We start from the raw sequence: 20,964 nt of genomic DNA on the forward strand, positions 1-20,964 counted from the left end.
AGACCAAATCAAACCCCCTGATCTGAACATTCACAGCATTTGCAGGAGATAGGAATTCAAATCCAGATCTGGATCCCAATGTTACAGGTGGCTCTGTTGCAGAGTGTGAGGGAGTCACCAGGCCCTGCACCCCCATCCACAACCAGATGTGAGACTCAGACAGCAAGTAGATCAGAAGGCTTATTGGTTCACAGGGATACAGCGTAGCACAGACTCATTGTTACAGGAACCAGGAGCATTCAGTACAACCCATCTTGGGGATGGGGGGGCCTCCAAGCCAGCTAGACTCCCTTCTCCCTACACCTGCTGAAAAACTAACTCTCACACTGGTCCTAGCCCTCCAGGAAGCCCAGCCTACTTCTTTGTTCAGATTCCAGGGCAAGGGGTCACATGGTTGCTTCCCCCACCTCGCCTCAGGTTCCAAAAGAGGCTGAGCTACTGTTGTATATGTGCTAAGATGAGGCAATTTCTCCTCAGTGAGAGCCACACCCAACATTCCCATCCTCAGCCAGGCATCGGTGCAGTGCCCATGGAAGCTGAGGCACACACACAGGGTAACAATGGAACAGTACAGGATAGTAGGAATCACATACAACATAACAAAGCGAACAGAGTGAACACAATCTCCACTACGTCACAGACTCCCCTACCACAGGCTGAACGAAACTTCTCATCTTAATAACCTGAAACTTTAGAAGTCTGGAAATTCAGATCTCACTGTAGCAGTTGAGGTCCTGCACTTCTTGTATTCCCCTAAACTGTACAATGCAACACAGCTCACCCTACATAGTGGCACGTAGGTGACACTTGTCTGTCGCACCATTTCTTTTGGTGTTCTCTGCCTATGTCAAATGAAAATGAGCCATACGGAACTGCAGTTGTGAAGAATCCTGTGATGAAAGGTGTCAAGTATTGTTCCCTCCAGAGTAATCAATTATTCAGATCAAGAACTAATGTGCTGTGGGCCCAGTTCACTAAATTAAACATGCTACGTTTTTTTCAGTTCGTACATGTAATAATCAAGGCATTGGTGTCCTTTGAGAGATACATGGTACCTCTGCAGTTACTTAGCTAAAAAAGGCTGCTGCTAAAATTGGTAACTAAATTCTACAGATATCTTGGGACACAGTTTTTATTTATTACTTATACAGTAAACACATTGTACTACATGGACAAAGCTCTAGCTCAAGAAGTATAAAATTAAAGGGCCTGATCCTATAGATCATTTCTTCAGCAAGTGGCATTTCGTCATGTGAGTAGTTCCATTATATTAATATATGCCAAATGGAGTTTACATTCAAAGCTATGTGAATGATTTTTAAAAAGTTGGCAGCTTCTCTTTACTTGTTACTATAGCCAGTGTCCCTGATTTTTCTACCGAAGCTTTCTGAAGAAGGGGGGGAGGGGGTTATAAAAGATGTTGTTTTGTCACCATAAGGAATGGCTGAGCTATTTCAGTGCATGCTTTAAGGTTCCTCTCTTCAAAAATGTCATTAACAATCTCCATTAGAAGAAGACACATCACTTACCAACCTGGAAGGGCCAGTGGTAACTTAGATTCCTTTTAGTGCTATATGTGGCTACTGTTGCATGAATGGGCTGAAGACAGGGAAAGGACAAGGGATGTTTCCAGCCCAGATTGTCTAGAGGCAGAACATGTGGGTCAGCACGATGCCCAGTGTCCTCTAACTGGGTCTGTGTGATACAGGCAAAAAGGGGAGTGTTTCATCATTTGTAAGGCTGTTAATAATGAATGAATAGCTTCTTGACCGCTGATGTGGCAGGGATCAGCATCATTCTGAGAACTGGCTATGCAGCTGTTCTCATCACGGGTTTGTCCATGGTGGGTATGTGAGGAATACACTGGATTAGTAGTAAATATCTGGTTTGTTTAATTTCATTTGTTTGCAGGACTTCTCTTTCTTCTGCAAACTGGTTTGTGGAAGAGGAATGATAGTGTCTTGGGGCGAGGATGGAGGTTGTGTGGAGGATGCAGTGAATATAGAGGGAGCATTGGAACGTCTCGACCTTATGGACTGAGTAGTAAGGATAATGGAAATGAGCTTGCAACTATTTAATGGCATATGGAAGGTTTCTGGATGTGGTGAATTTTTTTTTTAACTTCTCATGAGTCTTCACCCAAGCAGTGATGCCAGGCTGTGCTCTTTGTTGGCTTCCAGTTGTCAGAGGCAGAAAGTGAAAGAAAGGTCCCTGCTCACCTGAGGCCTTTAAAGACTGCCTGACCCTGGAACAACTTACATGAGTAAAAGTGTGTGAATCAGGCTAGGAGAAGATAACATAAAATGGGATAGGCTGAGGAGGGCAGATGTGATTGTCCCACACTGGGCTCTCAGGGATTAGTAGAGCCCTAGGGAGGCTGCACAGAAGACAGCCAATCACAGAAGGGTTTGTAGGAGCAGCAGCAAATCAGGGTAGGGATGGGCAATATAAAAATGGTTGCAGAGCAGGTTCAGTCACTTTCTAGAGCTTGAGGAGGGAGGGGGACTGGCTGCCTTGCAGGCAGAAGGCAGCAAGCACCTGCGATAGAGCAGTGCTGCAGACAGAGATCCAGGGATCTAAAGGCAGCTGCTGGTGGGCTGCAGGGATCTGCATGCTGAGATAAGGGCAAAGAGGAAGTTGGGGCCATGGGGAAGTGGTTCAGGGAGATCTACAGAGAAGTTGAAGGGGACACAGTAAGGATGTTAAATAGTGAGTAATTTACTAGTCGAGTAGTCATTGGAATTTCCATAGACTTCCGCATTCCTCTTTTGAAATGTACAAGAGCCCCCCACAGTGGGAAATTCTGCTGACTCCGGGCTGCATGCAGGTACCAGCTTTGAAATGCACAAGAGTCCCCAGCAGGGGCTCTTGTGCATTTCAAAGTGGAAGCGCCCTCATGGAGCCTGGGCTCAGCAGGGGACTTAAGAGTCCCCCGATGACCTGGGCTCCATGCTGTGCTGCAATGGATTCATTTCAAATGGACTTTGAAATGCCACATGGAGCCCAGGGTTAACTGAGGACTCCCCAGCTGACCCCAGGCTCCATGCAAACACTGCAGCAGCGTTTCAAAGGGGCAGCGCCTCACAGCTGATCCTGGGCTCAGCTGTGCCGCGCTGCCTCCTTGAAATGCCACCACGGTATTTCAAAGGGGCAGTACTGCATGGAGCCTGGGGTCAGCTCCTTGCTGTGCTGCTTTGAAATGTCGAGGCAGCATTTCAAAGGGGCAGCGCCACACAGAGCCTGGGTATGGGCTCCGTGCGGCACTGCCACTTTGAAGTACCCTCTCTTCCCCTCCCACTTTGCTGCCTCTGTCTGATAGAGGCAGCAAGGGGGGTGGAATCAACTAGTTGACTCTACTATCCAATGAGCATTTGCTTATCAGATAGTTGACTAGTTCTTAACATCCTTAGGACATAGCAAGTGGCATCATTTACAGGGCCCCTAGACTGAGACCTAGAGTAGTAGGTTCCCCCATCTCCATTCACAACTGAGGAAGTGGCTGGACTGAGAGACTGCAGTACTGTACCCCAGAAGAGGGCAATACAGCATGGCACAACTGGAGGGCTCTGTCATATAGAGGACACCACAATCTTGGGCGCGATAAGGATCTCTGGAGCACAAGTGATGGTGGCCAGACATCACTGGAAGACAATGCACTGGCATACAAAGCTAATCTCCAAAACAGCCAGGAGAAGGCACTGCAGTGGAGAGTCGAACCCTGTCACAAGGTCAGATTACTTTTTATAGCATCCCTATATTACTAGTATTGCTAATTTTTCAGCTTTACTGACTTGCTGCAGCTGTGGGAGTTGCTATTGGAGAGGAACTTGAAAGCAGAGAGTTTGGAGACAAAATCCTGAAGGAGGATCATTATAGTAGTTAACATTTTATCTTACTCCACACTTCTAAATTCCTGCTTGCTGTGCAGTAGGCATAAGACTCAGGCACGGCTGCCACCCATCACTTCTAGAGTGGCTTGATTTGCCTGTGTTTAAAGCATAAAGAGGTTATGCTGTGAGCTGACTGTGCTGTTAGTGCCATTGTCCCATTTCTGGTGAGTCCAGAGGAAAGTCTGCCATCTTCACAGCTGCAAAGAAGGGTTTTGTGGATAAGCCAATGGTCTGGATTACTCTTTTGGGGAGGGTTTTTCTTTCACATTTTTTGGGAGGGGGCGTGTGTTTGTAAAGTAAATAAGCCCCACAGTGTTTGTCAATGGGCCTTGCTCCCGTGCAGATACTATACTTAATGACAAGTAAAGAACACAGCAGTTTATATAAATTATTCAAAAAGTTTTGAATGTAAATCCCATGTATGCTACATGGAACAGTGTGAAGCTGTACTTGCATCCTTGCATTCACATACGATGTTTTCAATATTCTTGAAAAACAATTCATGGTTAAAAACAACACATCTTACCCTTTCTCTAAGAAAAGAGTTTTGTATAGGTATTGTTAAAAGTAAAAAACAAAAACTGTCAGATTAGGAAAACAGTTGCCAGAAGACAAAATTAGCCTAAACATGTTAGATGAATTTAAGCCTCGCTCCATTAATTTCAGTTCTCTGTGGAATCACAGGCCGAACATCAGTAACCTGCAAGATTTGTTAAAGGCTTTAGTCTTCTAATTCCCACTTGGGTATTTTAATGTTGACAGATGTTGAAATTCTCAGACTGGAGCTTTGCATCCATATTCCCTTCCTCACAGACACCTGTAATTTGATTCATCTGTTTTCTTTGTTATTCCCTCTGCTCACGTAAATATAATGTGCATTTCTCACCATACCACTAGTTTAACTTTATATTATCTCCTATAAAAACACATGCACATACCAAAAGAGCAGAATGCACTTTTAACTGTGAGTCTGGAAAAACGGCATGCCAAAACTGCCATTGGTTATATTGCCATCTAACACTTAAAATATATTAATACTGTTCCTTTAAAACAAATGCCTGCTTGTGTTTGTGTGCAGACCCTTCCTACCTCTCCTTTGTCCTCCAGCTTCCCTGCCTATATAAATGAATGAAAAATATGTCTGAGTAGTGAGGAGGCTCACCCAACCCCTAACTCTAATCAGTGGCAATCTGTTATTCCACAGGAACTTGAGCAGGAGTGCAAAATGTAAAATATTGCATCAAAAGATAAGTTGGACTCATTCCTTGGCATGGTCTAGTAAATCCTGTGAACTGTTTCCTAAAAAGGTTGAGAAAACATTCTGTTCCTTTATAACTGCGAACTGGTGAACAGAAAATAACATATTGTCTCTTCTGCCATGTATGATGTTCCTTTGTGGAAAAGAAGAAGCTTTTAGTCATTTTTAAGGTTTCTTTTTCCCTCTTTGTTTTTTACATTAGAAGAGTTAAGACATGACTTTTTTGGTGACTGTTTCTTCAAAGGACTTGTGTACGGCATCCCCTGTGGTCACTGCTGTCCGTGAGTTCTGTGAATTTGTCTGCCTGATAAATAACAAATTTGGAGATTTGAAGAGTCCCATTACAGTAAATTGACCGTGGGACACACAGAGCTGGGCAGGGACCCCACTGTCAAATCAAATTATACGTTGTGGATAAAAAATAATAATTTATTTTGTTCCTTATCCCTGCCTTTGAGTACTAAGAAGGGAATTAAATAAAAGCCAGGCAGACCCATGGATTAACATAGCCACAACACATGTAAATGTGTAAAGAAAACCAGCCACGCTATAACAAGACTACACTAAAGAGCGTTCAATTAACCATCACCCTGTTTCCAGCAAAATAACATGTAAATCTGGGAAATAGGAGGGGAACTATTAAATTTTTGATGCTTGCCTGAAGGTCCTAACCAGGTAAAATGGTCCACCACCAGAGACTTGTGCAGACTAGGATTTAGCATGTGAGGTTAGCAAACACATACTAACTAGAAGTCTAATCTAGGAAAAATACACATGCAGAGTTGCCACCTTTCTAATTGCTGGTAACTGGACCCCATCTTCCCCTTCCCCTTAATGCCTCACCCCGCCCTCCCCCCCCCCTTATCTCCCTCTTCCTCCAAGGCTCCACCCCCATCACTCACTTCTCTGCACCCTTTCTCCCCTGTCACTCACTGGATAGTTTTAGTGATGCAAGTAGGAGGTGACCCCCAACTAGGTAGGGTATGGTGTGGGTTAATGATGCAATGCCTCCCCCTGCTCCACAGTGACCAGACTTTTGATTTGAGTACCATTTAGGGTTGCCAGGTCTCCTTTCTAAAACTGTGCACCTGGGCATAGAAGTAAAACACTGGACTGCACTTGGGTAAAACCCAAATGGGTGACAACTCTGTACATGCGCTTTGAAAACATATTGTGCTGGTCAAGTTAAAGTCTAGTGGAGAGCAACGAATTGCATTATTTTATTTCCTCTCATAGGGTATGTCTACACTAGCCCCCTAGTTCGAACTAGGGAGGCTAATGTAGGCATTCGAAGTTGCAAATGAAGCCCGGGATTTAAATATCCTAGCCCTGCCTCTTCCACCCAAGGCCCCACCCCTTCGGGGAGCATGGAGTCACCCCCCACCTTGCCCAGGGTCCCATCAAGTCTGGTGGGCCCCCTACCTAGTGCTGTAAACTTGCCTTAAATGAAAAACTAGGTGCCTAATGTTCCCATCCAATATTTTTGGTTTATGGCAGGCTCACCCTTCACTCCAGTATCAATAGGGAAGCTAGTAAGCAGGGCCATGGCTACCTCATCTATGATGACCTGTGGGTCAGGACAATCAATGGTTCTTATCCTCTCCTGTAGAGCTGTGCTTGCTGCTGCTGTCCCCAGGAGACCGAGGCTAGAGAACACCACATAAGACTTTGGGAACATCCTAGAAGAATGGGGAAAAAGGGAGGAAAAAATATATTGCAGAAGATGACACAAAATGCAGCTACTCTGCCTAAGCAAATGGTTTGGGTGGTTGGTTGTTAAATCCCTTTTTGTCACTTTGAATACTCACTCTCAACCAATTAGAGGATCAGAAGAAATAGCATGTGACCTCAACCATTTGCTTCCCACCATTATTGTTAGTTGTTTCTACTACAGCAGCATCGACAGGTCCTGACACAGACCTGTGCTGGGTATCTTCTGTGCACAGGAGACAGTTCTAAATATGAGAAACAGGAAAAGGGTGGAAGAAAGAAGAATTTATTACAGATAATACTCTACTATCTTTTTTTTCTATTTTTGTATACCTATCATAAAAGTGACCTGGTTCATGATGTGGGCTCTGTCGTGAGAACCACAGGTCCGATGATGCATACCCGGGGGAGGAGGAGGACAGAACCAGGTAGACCGTTTTAGTAAATAAAAGGTATTTATTTATGACAGTGATGAATGTATAGTATTTATTCTAAGATTTTTAATAGACCGTGTTAATAATGAATTTACAGTATTTATTATATTTATTCTACGATTTCTAGTTAAATGTGTCAGAAATATAAGTAAGGGAATGGCAAGGGGAATAGTCTCTATTCTAAAGATATCCAGCTACACTAATTAAATAACAGTGATAACTACAAACTCTATGTACTGCCAAAAACAACTACAACACTAAGCTTATACAACAAAGAAAATCAAATCATACATACTTACACAGCACACACACCATTTCAAAGATATCGGTTTGGTTGCGAAGGCCTTGGTTACGCCCGAGAGTCGAGGGAGGTGGCTGGTCAATTGATCAGGCCGGCAGCACTTTGAAGTATATGGGAGGGTACACGCACAGTGGTATGTGTGTTGTGAAGACCTCCTCGAGCGAACTGTGCGATGGGTATTTATCCCCAAGTCTGCACATCATTTTCCCACGCTTGCATATTACCATATACGGCCCAACAGTCACCAAGTGGGGGTCTGTGTCCCAGGGGTTGGGCCGAAACTCTGCAGGTTTCATGCGACCAGATAAGCCCTGCAGTTCTCACGCCAAGGTGACGGGTGGGAGAGTCTAAGGCTATTTTCCCCTTTTCACACCTTCTCTTTTTCTAAAGGCAATGGTATGCAGGAAGGGTGCGGCCGGTTTCTCCCAAGGAGTACTACAGCCCATTATAGCAAGAGCGGCCTGGCCAAATATTTTTACTGGGTGGGCAGTTTTTCTTCTAACAGACTCCACGTAGTACTGCAATACAAATAATGTAATAAGGCACAAAAATCCATAGTAGAATAGGGAACTGAGCCCCTTTCCCAAGTCCTAATCTAGCACCTTCTCTGCTCCTGCCATGTAACCAATCTCAGTTCAAAACTCAAAAGACACAAAGAAAAGCTGTCTCAGCATTTCCATGAAAATCCGAATAGAGCAAAACACTTGCTGAATTTCAACACCAGTTTCATTGATGTGACAAGATCGTATAATGTACTGAATGTGAAAACCTGCAGAACTGCAGATAAATTTTGAATGTGTTTTAATTTTGCATTGATTATTATATACAGGCCTGAAATTCTGTAAGCTTATCAAATGGGCATTTTGTTATGAGAAAAATTGCATGTGACTTTTTCAAAGCCTTTTTCTGCTATACCTTAAAAGCAATAACAGTGAATGTACAGTATCTAACAGTCAAAGACTTTGCTGTCTTCCAGCTACATACTTGTATAAAGAAGTTACTTGGACACCAAACATAAAAAATATGCTGTCTTGTTCAGATGCTTCAAAACATTTTTAAATAAAAAAGTATGTAAAAATGTAAAAAGCAAAGTAAAACAGTAGTTAATACCTTCATTACTATCTGTCAGTGAGTCATATAAAGAAGTAAAGAAGCCCAAGTGAATGAGTGGACAGCTTATACAAATTACTTATACAGTGATAGAAATGTAGCCGTGTTAGTCTGGTGTAGCTGAAGCAAAATACAGGACTATTAAATTTTAAAGACTAACAAGATGGTTTATTAGATGATGAGCTTTTGTGGGCCAGACCCACTTCCTCAGATCAAATAGTGGAAGAAAATAGTCACAACCATATATACCGATATATACAAATTTGATTTGTCCTTTTCATATGTTTTCTTTTTTATTTTTAATTGTATCCTTTGGTATATATGGTTGTGACTATTTTCTTCCACTATTTGATCTGAGGAAGTGGGTCTGGCCCACGAAAGCTCATCATCTAATAAACTGTCTTTAAAGTGCTACATAGTCCTGTATTTTGCTTACTTATACAGTGATTTCCAAACAGGTAAGATATAGCTTAAGCCTTCATATTCCAGCTAGAACTTCTTGGCAATGGCTCCATTGGTATTTTAGGCATTGCAAAATCTTTTAGCCTTTATATTCTCTTGTTAATGTGTTAGTTTGATTGCATTTGATTCTGGGAATGTACTGACCACAATGATACTGACTGAGAACTGTTAGCCAATATCATTATTCTGGCCTATAGAATTCAGCTTTATCTGTGTGCTTTTTTTTTTTTAACAGCGTTTGTTTTCTAGGAACTTCAAAAATGAATGGACTTCTTTTTCCTGCCCCAGGCATATCATAGTTTAAAACCAAAACCAAAATGCTGAGCCAGCCTCTGGTTCCAAGACATAATCCGGGGACCTCAGCATAATATTTTCCAGGCTCGTCCCCATAATAAATTACAATTGTAATGATAGTTCTAGTAATACATAGTGACTGAAAAACAGTTTTTTCAGTTTAAGCAATATGGTTTTCATTAACAGTTCACAATATTTCACAATATTTTAGGCCTTATACAGTTTTTAATTGTCTAAATATTTGATACGGTTACTGTTGAATTATATGAAATATCCTCCTTCTTCCTACTTTAAGCTATAAATCTGCATTAGAAATACTATTGCTAGTGAGGGTATTATTTCTTACATGAAATGTCCTATATATAAATTAAAGAAACAGCAACACCATTGTATTTGAGAAGCCATAAGATCCCAAATACATTCTGACTGTTAAAATTCAGGAATATTTACTTACCAGTTCCTATGCTAGCCAATTGTCTTGTGTTTAACCCAAAGAAATGAACAAAAATAAAGCAAGAAGGATCCTTATTAGGTCTAACTGGGGGAATATTATTTTTAAAAGTGTTGTTAGCTGGCATTGCATTTATTCAAGAATACGGTTAATGAATAGTTGCTAGGATCTCAGCCTTGCCATGTTCTGTCTGCAGCCCAGACCCTGCAATGAGTTCCATGTGAGAGGACCCTTGCTCTCTGCACACAGTCCTGACAAGACTGGGGCCTTAATGGCAACAACTGATAGCATGCTGACTCAGTGGTGCAAAATGTAAATCTGTATCTAAAGCAGCTATCAAAATGAGTCTTAAATCAAGGGTCTGTCATTTTGTGGCACACACTTTGAATTAATAAGTAATTGTTTTAATATAATTTGGGCCTAAGACATAGAAAAATTAGGTGATGGTTTCTTTAACAAAGAACATGCTGACCTTTACCTAATGTATTTTGTACAGAATTAAACAGAATAAATCTTAGTACATCTGCTTGTATGTGCTCAAGCACTGTCTCTGTTATCACAAGGTATGCATAGGAAATTGGAAGTATTTGCTCTCAGATTGAATTCTGGTGCCATCCACTGCTGAGAATGCAGAATTGCAACACAAGCCCCTGGTTTTCAGACTTGAACATGAAAAAGATTCCACTCTTTATTGATGATTCCTGCCTGCTAATTCCTCCCCCCTCGCCCCCTCGCCATAGTTTCTGTGAGCACCAGTTATACATTAAGGCCACATTGTGCCTAGACGCTGTGCAAAGACAGCTCCTACCTCAAAGAACTTGCAATATAAATACAAGACAAGAGACAACGTACATAGATAAAGAAAGACCAGTGGAAAAACAAGGCAACAATAATACAGTATTGGTCAGCATGACAGACTAGTGCATCCCAATAGCCCAACTGTTAAGTTTTTTCTTGTTCAGGGCTTTATCTGGTTCATTGGTTGGCATCAAGGTACAGGAGAGTTTTAGGGTTTGTTTAAACGGGGATAATGCGTTAGTTTATGGATATTTACAGGAGTAACCCCAAATGCAAGAAGCTGTCTGGGAGAAAGCACAAAGGAGCTTGTTTGAAAATATAAGTGAGTGATAGAGGCTGGCATTGTGGCCTAATCATAGGCAGAAGTTGACGTCTGGGCAGCATAGAAGAGATATGGCTAGGCTGTGAAGAAAAGTAACTTCTATTTGATGTACTAGAGAAGAGGGGCCCAGTGGAGGGATCCAAAGAAAGGAGTGACAAGGTCAAAATGACAGGCTAGGAAAATGACCTTTGCTGCTGCTTTCTAAATGGGTCTGGGCAGAGCAAGATTGCATTTGCCAAGGCTAGAGAACAGGATATTGTATTCAAGGCATGAGATAATGAGAGTGTAGATGTGAGTTTTAGCTGTGTGGATGGAGAAAAGGCCATATGTTAGAGATGTTATTCAGACAAATCTTCAAACTTAGATATAGCCTCGATGTGAGGATCTAGAGAAGCTGGCCTTCAGGTTACTGGCCTCTGACATAGGCAAGAATGTGGTGGTGTCCAAAATGTTTGAGAAACAAGAAAGCAAGGAGCAAAGATATGTCGCTTTATTCTAGCTATAGTGGTCTTGAGATCAATGACTAACTATCTGTGAGGAGCAGTCCAAGAGCCAAGGTGAGCTTTTAATTTGGCAGGAGGAGACTCGTCTGGAGTAGATAAGTAGGTTTGTGAATCACCAGAATGGATATTGTAGTTCAATATGTGTTTGTGAATGATATTATCCAAAGGTCAGATGCAGAGAGAGAAAGGAAAAGAACCAAAAACAGAGTCCTGAGGAATCCTCCCAGAAAGCTGGAAGAGGGATGAGGAGGATCCTCCAAAGGTCACTCTGAAGAAGTGATTACAGAGGCAGGAGAGGACAGAGTCACAGAAGCAAAGAGAGGATAAGATTTCAAGAACATGGTCAGTGCAGTCAAAGAAGACTTGAGGGGTCAAGGAGGATTAGGATAAAATACTGGCTCAGACTAGGTCTACACTACAGAGCTTTTGCCATTTTTGTGCAAAAACTCATAGAGCATCCACAAGCGCATTTTTGCACAAGTAAAACGAAAGAACGGAGGGGTTTTTCCGGTGTAGGTATTCCTCTGGACAGAGAACAGGGGTTTTTTGCTCAAAAAGAGGCAATCGAAAAAAGTACAGGGTGCCCTAGTAGCCATCCTGTAAATAACAATCAGAGTTTCCTTTCCAGAGAGTGTCCATGCAGTCTGGATGCTCTCTTGTGCAAAAGTGCGTCATTTTTTCCATGCGCTTTTGTAGTGTGGATGCACTCTTGTGCAAGAAGTTTTTGCAGAAGATCTCTTCCATAAAAAACTTCTTGCACAAGAAGCCTGCAGTGTAGACATAGCCTCAGAGATTTGGCAAAGAAAAGGTTGTTAGAGACTTTGATGAGAGTTGTTTCAATTGCATAAGAAGAATAGAAGTCAGTGAGGAGAGGATTTAGGATAAACCTGGAACAGAGCAACTCCAGAAAGCAATTGTAGGCAGAGAATGAACTGACTTTAGAGATGGAGGGTAAATAATTAGAGAGGCAAGTGGGGCCAAGAACGTTTTGTGCTTTTTTTAAAGATGGGAGAGACTAAAACATGTTTGTTTTTGAGGGGAAAGCCAGAGAGGAGTGAGAGTTAAGGAAAACAGTAAAAGAGGGGTTGATAGAAGAGACCAGGGAGATCAGGAGATGGGATGAAGTCATTTGGGCAAGTGGAAGGGATAGAAGAGAAGAGCAGATTAAAAATTGACATGTATTATGAGGGAGAAAGAGAGGTGACCAGAGGTGCTAGACAAGGTGTCAAAGTATTTTGTCAGTTCTCTCTGGGAAGAAATTTACAAGATCCTGTGCTAAGAGAGAAACAAGGCAGAAGAGAAAGAGTTTAAGGAGTGAGTCAAAGGAGCTGGAATTGCAGGCGGGAGTTTAAAAGTTTGAAGAAATACAGTTGTTTAGGTAGAAAGATGGCAGAAGCGGAGGAAGAAAGAACAAATGTGTAATAGAGAAATCCTGGTCATACGATTTCTGCCAAAGCCCCTCTAGCATGAGATGAGGGACCAAGAAAGCAAATATTGGGGATGAGTTGGGGCTAGGAGTAGGCAGGACAGACCTTGTTATGGGGCAAAGGAGCAAAAAAGTCAAGGGGAGAGGAGAATGAAACATGTTGAGCATCAATAACCATGTTTGTGGAAGAAAGCAATGATAGGGACAGAAAGGACAGGACAGAGAAGAAGAAAGATAACAAATGTTGATGGCTGGAAGATATGGATAGGTCAAGTGACTGGGCATGAGATGGGGGGGCTAATAGGCAATGCTGAAGGAGGCCAAATAATAATCAAAGAAGTGGGAATGCTCTCGGAGATGAGAGATCAGTTGTTGGTAACGATCAAGTCAAGTGAACAACCCTTGCGGTGAGTGGGAAAGTGGAACAAGGGCTGCTAGTCAAATGAAGAGGTGAGGGCCAGGAAACAGGGAGCTAAGAGGTTGGATTTGTCATCAACATGGAAGAAGTCACTGATAGTGATTGTGGGAGACAAAGTGAGCAGGAGTTGAAATCAGAGAGGAAGGCTGATGGGGAGGAATTTGGTGGATGGTAGATGACTTCAGTGCTGAGGAGGAGGGGAGAGGTGAGACGAGAAGAGTTGGAAGTAGTTCTTTATAAATAAGAGATGGGAAGGATTAGAGAGGAGACCTTGGAATTGGCAGGAATGAGAGAGGCAATGCTTGACTCCACCACTGTTGTTTGAATCACAGCGGGGAATATAAGAGAAAGGCTTCTCTTGGAGAGGGCAGCTGCTGAGGCAGTATAAGAAGAATGATGAGGGACGAGCTGGATGGAGTGAGATGAAGAGGTCATGGACGACAGATATTTTTAAAGATAAAATGGGGGTTTCAGAGACAGCTGAAGAAGGGGAAAAGGGAAGGAAGGTGATGGAAATGAGGTTATGAATAGTGGCATGAGAAAGGTGAAGGTGGTGGCGTGAATGGTTGTGGGAAGTGGAGAGGGTGAGGATGGAGAGAGGGTCAAGGTTGTATCAAAAGTTAACAAGGGAGAAGAAAAAGGAAGGAATAGATGTGGGACATGGACAGATGTTAAAATGCGGAAGGGGAAGGGTATGGTAGATGGCCAAAAGAAGTGGCTGGCGGGGTGTGTTGGAGCTCATTGCTTCACTTCTCTAAGTATTCTCTGCTATAGATTAAAAAAATGTTATTTTACTATGGGTTAACATGCATTAGGTATTGTGCTACAAAGTTCTAGTGGAGACAAGGCACAGTAGTTTTACAATATCAACCACAGGCAGGGAAGACCCAGGCCAAGCTTCATAGCTAACTTTGTCTAGATAGTTACTGTGATGTTTCATTATTTTAGAGGAATGAGTGGGAAACAACTTCTTACTGAATGTAAAGACTTTTCCTGAAAAATCCACAAACGTCATCTTCACAAAATGAATTACTTGGATGAAAAATATTTGTATTGCTGGGATTAAAACAATGTACAGAGTGACAATCATGTGGCCATTCAAGTGTGCAAATAATGGAGGAAGTTTTCTCTTCTAATGTTTATTTATATGGTAGGTGATTATTAACAACAAAACAGGCACACGGCATTTATAATCCAAAGATAGATCTACACCACATAGTGAGACACCCATTTCCTACAGTGAGGTCAACCCAAAACTTGTCACTGATTTTTGCACCCTCTTAATCTTCCTGTTTATTCTGTGCTTCATTAAAGTCAATCTCTTCTGGACAGACTGTCACTCAGGCTTGGCTTGTCCTGCTGACTGCTCTCTCCAGAGAGCACCCTTCATCCTGATAAATGGTCTATTAGCAGACCCACATGACTGAAAGAGGCATGCTCCTGAAGCTAAATAGATTACAAGCCTGTTTGCTCCAAACTGTCTCAATAGAAGGTAATAAGCATGATCATTAAAGTGGGTTTTAGTACTAGAGGAGGCTTTTTCCTAATGACAGGATTAAAACATACTGTTAATTTATAATGTGCAACAGAGTACTACAGATTAGTATTAATAAATGCATGAAGGAAATACATTCAGAGTTAATTAGTATAGTGGCACTTAGCATCCATTGTATTACTTACAAGATAGGTCAGGTCAGGTTAGGGGCCCTCACATTTTTTCATAGTGTGAACTATATGTTAAAACAGAAATTACCTTGTACACAGTTAAGATACCTTGGTATCCTGGAGCAACTACAGCAATTGTAGGCATGGAAAAGAGGTGGTTGAAAAATATAGAATTTATTTGTAATGTACTTTTACAGCTGCAGAGGAGGCGTTGGATGGAGCCAGTGTGATATGACTGACAAATCCACGCTGGCCACCTGCAGCTGTAGTATGGGTCACAATTTGGGAACACCCTAATTTAGCTGGAACTCCAGTGGTGTCATTTGTGGCATTTAAAGGGTATTAAGTTAAAAAGAAAAGTAATATTTAGTAATTAATCAAATATGTGTTCACTCTGCCATGCACTGTGGTAACTAAATACAAGTGTTTGATTCAGTCCTGTTACTCTAGAGAGGAGAATTGGGGCTCTGCCTCCTACCACTTTACCCAGAGCAGTTCTGATGTGAGCCAGGAGTGCTGTGAGCAGCTGCTGTCTCTTCCCTGCTGCAGCTGTTCCTCAGTCACTGTGCTAGCTTCGTGCTGCACTACAGAGGAGGGATGAGAGTAGCTCTTGCTGCTTCATTGCCTCCTTCCCTGCCAGGATGTGGAAGCCCAGAAAAAACAAGACAGGCACTGACCTGGCTCTGCTTGACTTTAGGGGAACTTCTAACAAGTGATATTGGTCTCCTCCCAAACTGTCCCAAGAGATGATGGAAAAAAGGATAAGCTGGGAACCAACAACCAGGTACAGCTCCCCAATATTCTACTCCAGTTCCAGAGCTGTTTAGAGCAACTTAGGTGCTGCGTAGGGTTGCCAGGTATCCGGTACTGACCTGGACAGTCCAGTACTTTCACCTCCTGTCTAGTAAAAAAAAAAAAATCAGAAAATACCGGACACCTGAAATGCTTGATATTTTCTGATTTTTTTTTCCCTGCCAGGAGGCGAAAATAACGGACTGTCTGGGTCTATACCAGACACCTAGGGTTGCCAGGTGTCCGGTATTCTACTGGACCGTCCAGTATTTGCGTTCTTTGTCCGGTAAAAAAAAAATCAGAGAATACCGGACATGTGCAATGTCCAGTATTCTGATTTTTCCGGCTGCACACCGGACGGAAGCCTAGCGTGGGATGGGGGAGTGGCTGGAAGGCAGGGCCATGATCGGCACTAGGAGCCTGTGATTGCGCAGAAACCTGGCGGGGGCAGAGGGAATCCCAGTTGGGAGGCGGGGCTGAGATCGCTGCTCTGGGCACTTCAGAAGCCTAGCCGGGAGTCCCAGCCACCACCCCCACCCCCCCGTCCCTGCGAGGCTTCTGAAGTGCCCAGAGCGCTACCAGGTGGGGAGTCCCAGCTGGGAGGCGGGGCCACGATTACTGTTCTGGGCACTTCAGAAGCCTTGCAGGGAGGGGGGGGAGTGGCTGGGACAGCTGGGCTAGTTGCAGCTGGGCAGGGGGTGCAGGAGGATTGCCCTTTCTCTTTTCCTATAAGGAGCATCCAGAGCCAAGTCAGACCCACTCCCAGAAAACTCCTTCTGTTGCCGAAGCTCCATTCTCTGCCCCATTGCTCCTCAGCTGTGGGGAGAGGGGTCACTGTATGGGGAGCTGTTCCCCTGTCTGCTCAACTCCCATACATTTGGGCCCTCCCATACCCAGTTCCCAAGCCAAATCCAATCCCGTCTACTTGAATCCACCTATACTCAGACCCCATTGAGCCCCACCTCGTGCTCCCCGATTCCCCCACAGAATCCCAACCCCCTGCATCTAGGACATTCCCCACATTCAAACCCCCAAGCAAATAATATCCACCCCTTTCACCTGTGCAAATCTCATGAACCCCTTGCACCTAGAACTCCATACCACTAAGCCCCACCCGGCTACATTCCAACCCCATCAAGCCCCATTTCCTCAGCTCCCAGAGCCTCCCCCTAGTGTGCCGCAACCACCTTCACCTGGACCCTCCTGTATGGTCCCAAGTGCCTCTGCACCTGGACTTCCACGAGCCACCTGCACCCAGATTTGCCCCCTCCCCCACACACACAGAATCTTCTCGCCATCTACTTGGATCACCCTACAGGAAGCCCCTCCACACTTGTCTCTTACTGGGCTAAGCCTGCATGCCCACACGGGGCGGCTAGGCCCTAGCACAGTGGTAGGCAACCTGTGGCCCGAGGGCCACATGTGGTCTAGTGGGGCTCTATATGTGTGGCCTGTGAGACATTTTGTTTACCGTAGCCCATGTGCAGGGTTGCCAAATTACTCTGTTTTTTGCCCGCAGAGGTTTTTTTTCCTACCAGATTACTAAAGTGACATGCACATAAAGCAAAGGCATGTGAAGTGAGATGCGTGCTGATTGCACACAACACTGGCTGCGATAGCGCAGTGCTCCCTCTGCATCCAGTCAGAACGCTGCTATGGTTCAGTTGTCACATCCCACAAATTCTAGGTAAGTGCAGTTAAAACTACCCTATCCCAGAAAATGTCTTGGTTATGACAATCTTGAGGGCCACTCATGCAGTTCACTTACTATCTTAGGTTGCCCATCGCTGCCCTAGGATGTTTCTGGGGCAAGCCAAGTCAATATGCTCTATCAAGGTGAGGAGCAGCCTCATTGCGAAGTCTGTGTCCAAGGGGAGGGCTGCAGGGTGGTCTCCCACCCTGTAAATAGCCTGCAGTCCCCACTGACATGCTGGAGCTTCCACATTTATTTATCTTACTATAGATTTTAGAAATGTTCATCTGTCTGTCAGACCATCTGTGAGTCCATTTGTTTAAGAACTCCTCCTAAACAGTAAGAGGAAGGACACCAAATTTGGTAGGCAGCTTCCTCTTATCCAAAATTAAAGCAAGATCAGGGGTTGATTGTGCCAGAAAAAATTTGATTGTTTTTCATAAAATGGAAAAGGAGGGGGCTGGCTGTTGTACTACAGAATGACTGAAAGAGGCCAGAGATGGGGCCTGGAATAGCTATAATCCTATTGTGCAAGCAGGGGGCACGGGTGGAGAAAGGGAAAGCCATCTACTATATATTTCAGAGAGTTTGTCTATTCGTGTTGTCTGTCTGTCTCTCAGCTGGGGGACATGCACCCCTCCCCAAGCTGTGTCTGCTGCAGTGGCCAAGGACAGGCGCTTTTCACATGGTCCCAAGATGCTGTGGTGAGAGAGGGCTGCAGTTGTTCTCTCTCTTGGGGGCAGCCTGCATGCAGAGAGCAGCAGCGGTGCAGGATCCAGCTAACAGAGCTGTAAACAGCGGAGTTTGAGGGGGAGTTTGTAAGGAGAGTTTGGATTGTGGGACTCGTTTAGGGTTGGGTTTTTTTGCCATAGGGAGGTATTTTGGTTTGTTTTTCTTTTGGCCGGACTAGCAGGATTTAGGTGAGAAGGCTGTTTAACACAGAGATAGCAGTGGCCATAACCCAAGCAGTGGAGGACACAATGAGACTGAGTGGATATGGCAGCTGTGATATGTATATGATTCTGGAGGGGGTACCTGAAAGGAGTTTTGTTTGTATGAAGTGTTGCCTAACAGAACTGATGGAAGAAAAGATCCAAGGATTAGAAATGCAGGTGGAAACTCTGGTCAAGTTTAGAAGGGGATTCGAGCAGATGATGGAGCAAAGGCATGTGGTGGCTGAAGGGAAAAGTTTAGACATGCAGACTGAAGCAGGATCAAAGGCCTCTGAGGGGGGACTGCTGAGCGAAGAAAATGGACAGTGGAAGCATGTGACTATGAGAACCAGGCAGAGGAAAAGATGGGCCAGTGAAGGAGAAATAGAGCTCAAGAACAGGCATGCGGAGTTGGAGAATGGAGAAGGGATACAGCAGGTGGCCACTGAAGGTGGAAAGGCAAGAAGAAGAGAAGAGTGGCGAGTCCCATACATAAAGGGGAAGAGTCGATGGAGACAACACCAATAATGAGCACCAGGAGGATACAGGACGGGTTGAAGAAGATTACAAGGGAAGATAGGAATGGAAAGAACTTGCAGCCAGAGGAAACAAGGGATAGACCAGAGAATCGCACTGTCACCAGGAAAAGGCAGGTCTATGTGATTTGGGACTCCTTATTGAGAAGAATAGACAGGCCTGTAACCAGAGCTGATCCAGAGAACAGAAGGGTGTGCTGTCTGCCAGGTGCTAAGATACGGGATGTGGAACTAAAGTTGAAGAGGATCCTAAAGGGAGCGGGAAAGAATCCATTGATCATCCTTCATGTAGGAACAAATGATACGGCTAGATTCTCGCTGGAACGAATCAAGGGAGACTATGCCAGGTTGGGGAGGACGCTTAAGGAAATGGAGGCTCAGGTGATTTTCAGTGGTATTCTGCCTGTTCCTAGAGAAGGGCAACAAAGGTGTAATAGGATTATGATGCTCAATAGTTGGCTCAGGCAGAGGTGCTATAAGGAGGGCTTTGGGATGTATGGCCACTGAGAGGCATTCACGGACAGAGGACTGTTCTCTCGGGATGGACTTCACCTAAGTAGGGAAGGAAACACACTTCTAGGATGGAGGCTGGCACAACTGATTAAGAGAGCTTTAAACCAGGAATCTGGGGGAGATGGTTGGGAGATGTCCAGGTAATCTCTACACTGGATTTTAGCATTGAGAGGGAGGAAAAGGAAGTAAGAAAGGATATAGCCGGGGGTAGGAGAATAGACATAACAAGGAAGGGAAGAGTGGATACTAGTCTAGTAGGTTATATTGGAGGTACAATGTCCATGCCAAATGGGGTAAAGAATGTGAGTGAGGTGAAACAGCAAAAATTAAGATGTTTGTACACCAATGCGAGGAGCCTAGGTAACAAAATGGAGGAACTAGAGCTACTGGTCCAGGAAGTGAAACCAGATATTATAGGAATAACAGAAACATGGTGGAATACTAGGTATGACTGGAGTACAGGTATTGAAGGGTATGTGTTGTTTAGGAAAGACAGAAATAAAGGTAAAGATGGTGGAGTCGCATTGTATATCAATGATGAGGTAGATTGCAAAGAATTAAAAAGTGAAGAAATGGAGAAGACAGTCTGTCTGAGCAAAAATTACATTTGGGAAGAAAACTATTAGATCCTCCCCTGGGATAGTGCTTGGGGTGTGCTATAGACCACCAGGATCTAATTTAGATATGGATAGAGACCTCTTTAATGTTTTTAAAGAAGTAAATACTAACGGAAACTGTGTAATCATTGGAGAATTCAACTTTCCAGATATAGACTGGAAACAAATACTGGTAATAATAATAGGGCTCAGATTTTCCTAGATGTGATTGCTGATGAATTCCTTCATCAAGTAGCTGTTGAACCAACAAGGGGGGAAGCCATTTTAGATTTGGTTTTGGTGAGTAGCAAGGACCTCATAGAAGAAATGTTGTAGGGGACAACCTTGGCTCGAGTGATCATGAGCTAATTCAGTTCAAACTAAATAGAAGGATAAACAAAAATAAATCTGAGACTAGGATTTTTTATTTCAAAAGAGCTAATTTTAATAAATTAAGGAAATTAGTTAGGGAAGTGAATTGGACTAAAGAATTTATGGACCTAAAAGTGGAGGAGGCCTGGGATTATTTTAAGTTAAGTTGCAGAAGCTATCAGAAGCCTGTATCCCAAGAAAGAGGAAAAAATGTATAGGTAGGTGTTTTAGACCAAGTTGGATGAGCAAGCATCTCAGGGAGGTGATTAAGAAAAAGCAGAAAGCATATAAGGAGTGGAAGATGGGAGGGATCAGCAAAGAAAGCTCCCTGATTGGCCTGGCGGCAGGAGGAGTGCACAGTTTCCTCCGCCCTACCCCTGCCCCGTGAGGAGTGCGTGGCACTTAGAAGCAGTGCGCTCCTGGCAGGGCAGGAGGCTTCACATGCTCCACCGCCATCAGGCCCTGATTGGCCTGGGGGTGGAGGAGCA

General features: G+C 43.8%; 1 long non-coding RNA gene across 3 annotated transcripts in view; it reads right to left on the reverse strand.

The window, feature by feature from the left end:
• Positions 1-20,964, reverse strand: part of LOC142818325 (uncharacterized) — a 51,209-nt gene that overhangs the window by 5,030 nt on the left and 25,215 nt on the right. For 2 of the 3 annotated variants that reach the window (XR_012895789.2, XR_012895792.2), the window contains exons 2-4: positions 6,957-7,103; positions 6,701-6,827; positions 1,117-5,452 (exon numbers count right to left, since the gene is read on the reverse strand). This is a non-coding gene — a long non-coding RNA (uncharacterized LOC142818325). Of the gene's footprint in view, positions 1-1,116; positions 5,453-6,700; positions 6,828-6,956; positions 7,104-20,964 lie in introns of those variants that run through there. The other variant, XR_012895790.2, reaches the window with a different exon arrangement.

The sequence above is a fragment of the Pelodiscus sinensis genome, chromosome 14 (assembly GCF_052426305.1).
Source record: "Pelodiscus sinensis isolate ZL-2025 chromosome 14, ASM5242630v1, whole genome shotgun sequence".
In the NCBI taxonomy this organism is placed as follows: Eukaryota; Metazoa; Chordata; order Testudines; family Trionychidae; genus Pelodiscus; species Pelodiscus sinensis.